Below are 8,288 nucleotides of genomic sequence, written 5' to 3' on the forward strand. Positions count from 1 at the left end.
AATATCAGTGCTTATATGACTTCATTTTGGGTTTAAACTTTCACCTCACATGTAGAAACGTTGAAATCATTGGTCATCATGGTAGCTGGTTGCCCTCGATAACAGAAAGTGAAGGAGGATCCGGTTTCATAAAGAATATTACAAGCAAAAGGGGCCGATTATTTAATAGCAATAAAATATGGCCTTGTCGGGCAAGTTGATTATAATTCAGGGCAAGTAATATTTAGACCACTTGTCCCAGGTCTGTGTCATACAAACACATATTTTGGACAATATCTAGTTGCATAGGCACCAGTCCACTATATTCAGACATAAACATTTAGGCAACATACAACAAATCAACAGAAAAACGCCCTGTTTAATAACATAAAAAATCAGCTAAATAATGTCTTCAATGTCCCGTGTCAAGTTGTAGCATTGTCCCATAATTGGCTGTCAATATTCAAACATGAATCGAATACATAACTCACCTGCTGTGCATTCATTTAATGTCATGAATATTCATTAGAATGATTAAGAGAACCAACAACACTATCGCTATTGTTACGATACCGACGATACAATCGATATCGGCGCTTAACTTCTAGATTAAAAGAGAGGCTTACATGCAAATAAAAATGCTACATTTGTATCTAATGAGGAAAGAACTTGGTTGGTACTGTGCATTAGCAGGAGTTACTTTTTCTGCCAGCCATTGCCCCTCATATCTGAGTAACACGTGTTCTCTCGCTTCTTTATTGCGTTGTGTCACTTCTTATTCAACACTACACAACTTTGTATAAATATATAAAGTTCTTCAGGCCAACACGTAACAATACATCTTTCCACCAACCTGAAAAAAGACAAATGTCATATCGTGTATGTACATTCTGCCCCATATGGTGTAAGTATTAAGCTGTAATTCATTTTGTTTCAGTAATTAAGTAAGTAATCATCATGTCAACAAAGCTCGCTTCGATTTAAATTGAATCTACATAATTAAGCAGAGTTAACGACTAATTCACACCCTTATGTTGTTATACTGCAGGAACATAAAGATGTCTTGATCACGAATTTAGTAGAAATATCTCGTAATGACGAGGACAACTGAATGCCATTTCAGTGATAATCCAGTTGAAGATGTTGTTCACAAACCGCATTTATGAAATGGCTCGCACAATAAAGAAGAAAAAAATATTTAGATGTTGAAGTCGCATATTTCTGTCATTATGAAAAATATCTTCCTCTTACCAATAATGCAAAACTTGTTAAGCACTGACGCTTTAGGGAAATTTTGACGTCCTGGGTCGGGTCAAGACTTTCGATATGCAGCGTGCAACATGATTATTTCATTCACATCATTGCTCCATTTGGTCGGAGAGAACTGTCATTGACTGGAGAATACGTATTCCAATGCGCTAAGAGCAAAGCCAGCGGGTTTGCGGATTATTTTGTTTGTAATGGTGCAGGTAATACAAGGGACAATGATAAAAAATTGACTTATTTGCATAAAATAATATTAATATTCAGTTTGTTTTGCTTGTTTCACCGGGAATCAAGTAGATAATATAATTATGAATTGCATCACCAACGCTCAAGGAACTATGTTACAATACAAGGAAACGAGCTCTGGCTCCAGAGCAAGATTAAGCTGATTACTGGGGATTCCAGGCTGTACAACAGAGTGCTAAGCTATTAATACCATATTTGACATGGAAAGCGATAGACCATGAAAACGCCTAACTTCTTTTAATTGCACTGCTAAAGCATGAAGCAAGAAATGAAATAAACCCCAAAATATAATAGGTTTCATTGCATTATCTCTATGTTGAAATTACTACAGACACATAATTTGCATGCAGTTAGCAAAATTATCTTAAACTGCTTTGTTGTGCAGATCTTATTTAACAAGTATGCTAATTAAGCACTCTGAATTTAAGAAAGGGATCTTTTAGAATGTTCTATTTATCAGCTGGAATGATCGCATATATTTTCCTGTGTCTAGTAGTAGTAGTATCTCATAGTTGATATTCTTTAAATATAAAACGTGTAGTTTTATACTTTTGATACGTCTACGAGTGAAGACAGCGCTTTATATGAATTTGGTTGGTCCAAATAAGACCATAGCATTCTTGCACAACATTCTCCTAACTGGCTGAATTCGACTGTGGAAATGTTTCTTACCCACCTCTGTAACCTTTTTTCTTTTTCACTATTACTATCAACAATATTATGTACAACTTCACAAACTGATTTTCCTCTGGGGCATTGGGTCGAAAGGTTTGGACTATTACCAAATGACCTCACAGGGGCTCGTTACAAATGAAATTAAGAGTAAATGGTAATGGATAGAGGTTGGGGGTGTTCAGACGTGTTACCTGAACCTTAGCCAAGGCTAAGCGTGGTTGGAAAGTTAAATACAGTATGAGGAAGTACATTCACCGCACTATTGTAAAGAATGCCGACAAATGCCGATCTCGCAACTGACAGAAAGTTGTGAAAGCTCAGCATTATTCCTAATGAAATAATGCAAATATCCAGTAACAAATATCATAAATCTGGAACTGTTCTATGCTGCAACATCTTTAGTCTAGATTTAGTACAATACCCTCATCCACTAATCATTTCATAACATGAATATTGAACAAGTGGAAAGCCACTTTCTTCTGCCGTATTTAATAATGGAACCTTTGTGGATGTTCTAACTGGATCCAATACGCTTTCGCTGAACACAATGTATAAAGTGTCATCGATATCCATCTATATGGCGTCTCTAATCTGACAAAAATAAAGTAAGATACATCACAAAGGAATTTTCAACCGTTTAACTCGCGAAATACAAACGTTTGTATGCTGTCGACGATGCGAGTGTGGGCTCACTTCGGCAACAAACATTGGCCTCGGAGTTGTTGGAAATGGGACTACGGTAACTAGGATATGTTCATCAGTCGGATTTGGCATCAGGGCTTTATCGATAGCAACTGGTATGGCTGGTGTGAATGGTCCTGCTAGAAAATAATTTCTCCACGTCTGCATAATAATTAAGCGTCCATTCGGAAATTATTGTGGCCAAAACAAACCAACTTCTGAACAATTAACAAGCTTTAGCCCGTATCCATCGAAGACAAAGCGATCACCAGGACCGAGTCCGATATCGTGTTGGCTTGATGGAAACGAAAACATCCGACGACTTCGTGCACATATACTTAGTCGGTGCATCAGAATTAAGACGTATCCAAAACGTCGTTTTAGAAAATAGAATAAAGGAGTAAAACCTTCCGTTCCAGAGAGAGGCGCCGGTGGGGTTTCCTCGCTGCAACCCTGATAAAATGCGTACGCAGACTAGTGTTTATCACCCGCTAGGATTTTTAGTAGACATATGAGGGTTTTTAGTGGTGAAAAAAATCACGAGATATCGAAGCAGGAAACCTTAATCAGTAACCCCGGTCTCAAACACCCATTTGCACACTGACTTTCCCTCATGTATTTCCGCATATTAGTCTTTAAATTGCTGTGTTTCGCAGCTAGTAAATATTTTGAGCAGCTTTTCTGCTTAGATGCGTTTGAGACTAAGTATATGTATACAAAGATATAACTACTAAAAAGCGAAGGGAGGGGCTTTTAAAGGCAACTTTAACACATTATTTACTATAACAGCTGAGGAAATAGGAGGTAATGTTGTTTTTATGGAAAAGTGCAGATCACAACTTACGATAAATATACACGTGTACAAAATTTCACATAGCGACAATATATGTGGTTTTTATTATGTTCTATATGCTCTTCCATGCTAAAAAGATCGTATTCATATGAATGTTGGTAACACAAAGACATCAGATTTCAAACCAAATGAAAATTTGAAGCAGATAATTCAGTTTATTTGAGTACATTTAATTTTATCTTCTTGAACCTCCAAACAGATAATAATGCTGCAGATGGTATTGCTGATGACGATCATAATGAAAACAGTAGTTCTGATTACCAAAGTATATACTGCTGACAAAACACCAACTTTTGTATATATGAAACTTTAGCATTTAATGAGTCTGACCTGCTCGTGTAAGACCATCTTGAATTGCTTGAAGTAGTATCATGTATGTAATTCGTCTGCTTCAGCTTCGGGAAACTCTGCATACTTGTCCTCTGCCACTTCGCCAAAATTTTCCCATCATACCTGGACAAGTATAGCTGTCGGAGCCTTGAGAGATGTCCTTTAATCTTTCCAAGTACGGCACATTATCTTCTCCGAGTTGTTTGGGTTCTTTTTGTATTCGTGTCTGAAGGAACAGACCCAGCTCGAGTGTGTCCGTGATTTGGATTGTATTAATGCAGCTTTAATAATTTGTCAGTCATATCGTTACAGTGTCTGCAGCGTGACAGTTTATAGTGAAGTCTAGCAATGGGACATCATGCCCCACATAGTCACATTATCCTGACACCAGGCCGACCAGTCATAACACTAACCTCTTAATGCTGAACGCCAAGCTGTTATGTATATCTGATTTAATGTATATGTTGGTGTTGGCCTGGAAGCTGACCTTGATTCAAAATTAGTAAACAAACTTCTATTTAATTTTAAAATGATTGGTTGTTGTGAAGGTGATGATAGGACTATGGGACTACGTATGTTAAGTTAGTAAACACCATTTTTTGTTTAGGAATAAAATCGTTGGACTAATCATGGCCATATTCTGTGTACGTGATATCAACACGATCACGTGACCCCCCTTCTGATTTCTCAACTTGGGGGAATTTTGAAATTGCGTCTTATGATATAATATAACTTTTGTTTTAGAGAGATCTATCTCAGTTTTGGATTTTTCACACTGATGTCAAGTTAATTTGTTGTAGCCAGATTTTGAGTTAATTATCTTCATTTGGATTTCAAAAGGATTAATTCTTTTTTCGCTAGAAATATTTGAAGAGTGCTCACACAGATTTGGAAATACATTGTTTACAAGTTTAATTTGGATTTCCAATACCGGAGCGGCATTATTTGTATTTCTACAAGGAACTGTACTGACTCCATCATACGTCATCGTCATCGATCTTGGATTTTCCATCAGAATTCGAACTTTAAGTTATTAGAACATTTATTTTACTAGGAAAGTTGAAATTTGATTCGTTGATTATTTTTAGGTTATTTTTACATTCGCTTCTTGAAACCTTACGTTCTTCTCCTTCTTTCATTTTTACAGAATTTTCCGGGAAAGTAAATTTGTTTAATTTTAAAAAGCTTGCTCTTTTCAGTCTTTCTGTGTTGCTGTTTATTTGAGCCTGAACACGTAACAAAGCCAGGCAGCTGTTAGTGCCATTTTTGTAAGTCTATGGTATGACTCGACCGGGGATCAAACCCACGACCTACCGTATCTGAGGCGGACGCTCTAACTACTAGGCCACCGGAGCGGTTCCCAACTAGACTAAGCTGTACCCAAATCAATGGAGACAACAACAACGTAATCCACCTTTGCCTATAGTAATAATAATAATAATAATAATAATAATGACTAATCTAAAGACTCTTCGAATCCTTAACACATTTAATCGTTTTAACGATTGACTGGTATATCATTCTGATTGCAAGAGTGGACATTTCCTATTTTTTCCCTGACACTCCTTGGAAAAGAGAAAAAGGATCCAAGTCACAATTACGTATGTAAATACTGATGCGATTTTACAACATTGACATTTGATGCAAAATAAATGTATAAATGCATAAAATATAAGGAAAGCTGGGAAAAACCCATACCGATGGAAATATTTTACGTAAGTAGTAAATTCCGCGTGGTTTGAGATTGCTACATTGCATGCGCTAGATTTCAAAATGTTTTGAAAACATCAGATGCTCTCCGAATGGTTCATGACGTAACGAGTTCGAACGGTGTTCACTGCAATGTTTATTACACCACAGCTGAGAATCTTGGAGGAACATATTTTTTGAGGGGATTTATTTTTGGGGGTGTTTTTATTTCTTTTGCGGGTTGGGGTAGGGGTCGTGTTTGTCAAATAAAAAACATAAGCTCTCTTGAAACTCTCGTGGTGTTTGTTTTTATGTCAACTGCGCCTTTCGTTCCAAAGGAGACTTATTTTTGGCGATTTCCTACATGAATAAGGTACATAGATGACGCCGTGTTCGATTTAACTGTCACTTGAACACAGATAAATTGTGCCTTATCTTGGCCGAAAATTAAAAAACATGAGTTGTGTGTTTAAAGTCCATCGTCCGGACTGTCTGATAAATAAGTAAATAGTGTTTGATATCTTTTGGCGTGAAGGAAAACAGTTATGAGTTTCAACTTCATAGTACCTGTACATGTAACCGACACATTGGTACCACAGTCTCTAATGACGGCGCACTTTGACAGTGATGGTGCGTTACTTTCAATCGATGTATCTCATAGAAATACAAAACATTGCCCATACTGGTGTGCGGGTTAGCTACTCATTATAGTTCATAAACAACATGCAGCATGCTATTTTCCTTAAGTACGATATATCGATGTTTAAGGTAACAAAATAAAGTCAACCCCTATCGATAACTTTATACAATACACATTGCTATAACAATAATGTCTTATTGGTCTCGAAATTGGACTACAGAAAATTTACCTGTAGCTAGGTCAGTTAGTGCTAAATAGTGTATTCGCGTGGCCATTAACTTCAGCTGCTTCGCGATTTAGGATGTAATTATGTTGCAATTAATGCTTATCTTGATTATTATCAAATAATGTTCATGTTATGATGGAAAATAGAGTTTCGACCAATTGGTGTCCACGGTGATCCCGGAGGAGTAAAGTATCCAGCTGCTTGGATAATCGAAGTTTTCCTGTGATACTATAACGGACATTATCATAATCGCTACCGTTGTCGTTATCACTATCAACAACAAAAACAACATCATTCGAATCTCGGCCGAGTCATACCAAATACGTATAAAAATGGTACTAGCAGCTGCCTCGCTTGGCGATCAGCATGAGAGGTTAGATGTAGGAATGGCAGCCCTGATGTCAGGATAATGTGACTTGGTGGGACATCATGCTACATGTCTGCAGCATGATGCTCCAGTGCTAGACATCACTATTAACTGCCACACTGCAGACAAGGTACCGATATGACTGAACAACTGTTACAGCTACGTTAAAAATCCGAACACGCACACACATACACACACACACACACAATCACACACACACATGACTACTATAAGTTTTACTTGTCACACATTTTACATTTCTGGCCAAAGGGGTGGGTGGGTGTTATTTCCTTTACATGGTGTTCGCACGTGTTTTGCATACTTGTGTTTTGTTTAGACTGCGGTTAAGGAATACAATCCGCTTTTAAAGTGTAAAAGACGTATTAGTATACAAAACTGATGTACATTTGTCTGTAATTTGTCCCTCAAGAACCACTGACGTATGTATTATTTTTGTTGTATTGTTCGGTAATTTCCCTTTTAGCAAGCATCAGTTTAAATTTCCAGGATAAGATAAGGTAGAGATGCACATGCTGGGAAAATATTGTACATCTTGCAATCTGTTTTTATGTTATTGCTCCATTTCATACATTCTGTCCTACAACTTTGTCGTCATTTGATGAACGTCTTGGATGTAATAGGTCTTTTATTATTCTTTCTTAATTGTATTCATCTTTTACTCTAGATAATATTCTCACTTTATCTCTTACACCGGCTAGCTCTTCCTTGATATTTGATTATTACACGATCTGACTCATCTTTTATTTCTTTCTTTAGTCTTTCCAGTTCTGCGTCCACTCTAATCTTAGTCACTACCGATTCGATATAGATTAAATATATTCTCCTGAAACCTTTTTCTCGAATTTTTGATGACAAGAGATTCAAACATTCCTACAACGCTATATGTCTCCTTTTGGTCAGAGTAATCTTTATTTATCAAATTTTCAAACGTTTGGTTTGCAGATCATACGATAGATGTTTGTAGAAGAGATATGAAAACTTCTCAGTGTCTGACACTCATTGGGACTTGCTCTTCTCTAATTAATGTGTTGTCTTCTCGCTCATTATGCCTGTATGTCTTCACTGCAGCTGTCGTTGAACGAGGTTCTCTGTTGGGATTGTGTAACCAATAATATCATTACACGTTGCATAAAGAATATTAAAATTGTCGTTGAAGTGTCTTATAAATCAATATTGCGTGCCAAATTATTAGTTCCTAAAACCGGTGTGCAACAGATCGTGCACACGTTCAGTGCGATCCAGTGTCAACTGCTTTACAATTTACCGTTTTGTGCATTGAATGACGATATCGATAGTTGCTATATAATCAGCGATC

The 8,288-nt window shown here is 36.9% G+C and overlaps 1 long non-coding RNA gene across 1 annotated transcript; it reads right to left on the minus strand.

The window, feature by feature from the left end:
• Window positions 1–338: 338 nt before the first annotated feature.
• Window positions 339–4,335, minus strand: LOC149770821 (uncharacterized). The gene is made up of 2 exons (XR_016418459.1): window positions 4,031–4,335; window positions 339–832 (listed from the first exon to the last, which is right to left on the minus strand). It is a non-coding gene; the product is annotated as an uncharacterized LOC149770821 (long non-coding RNA).
• Window positions 4,336–8,288: the final 3,953 nt, after the last annotated feature.

This window comes from Sinohyriopsis cumingii, unplaced genomic scaffold, assembly GCF_028554795.1.
Source record: "Sinohyriopsis cumingii isolate HCF-2022 unplaced genomic scaffold, ASM2855479v2 utg002277l, whole genome shotgun sequence".
Lineage (NCBI taxonomy): Eukaryota > Metazoa > Mollusca > Bivalvia > Unionida > Unionidae > Sinohyriopsis > Sinohyriopsis cumingii.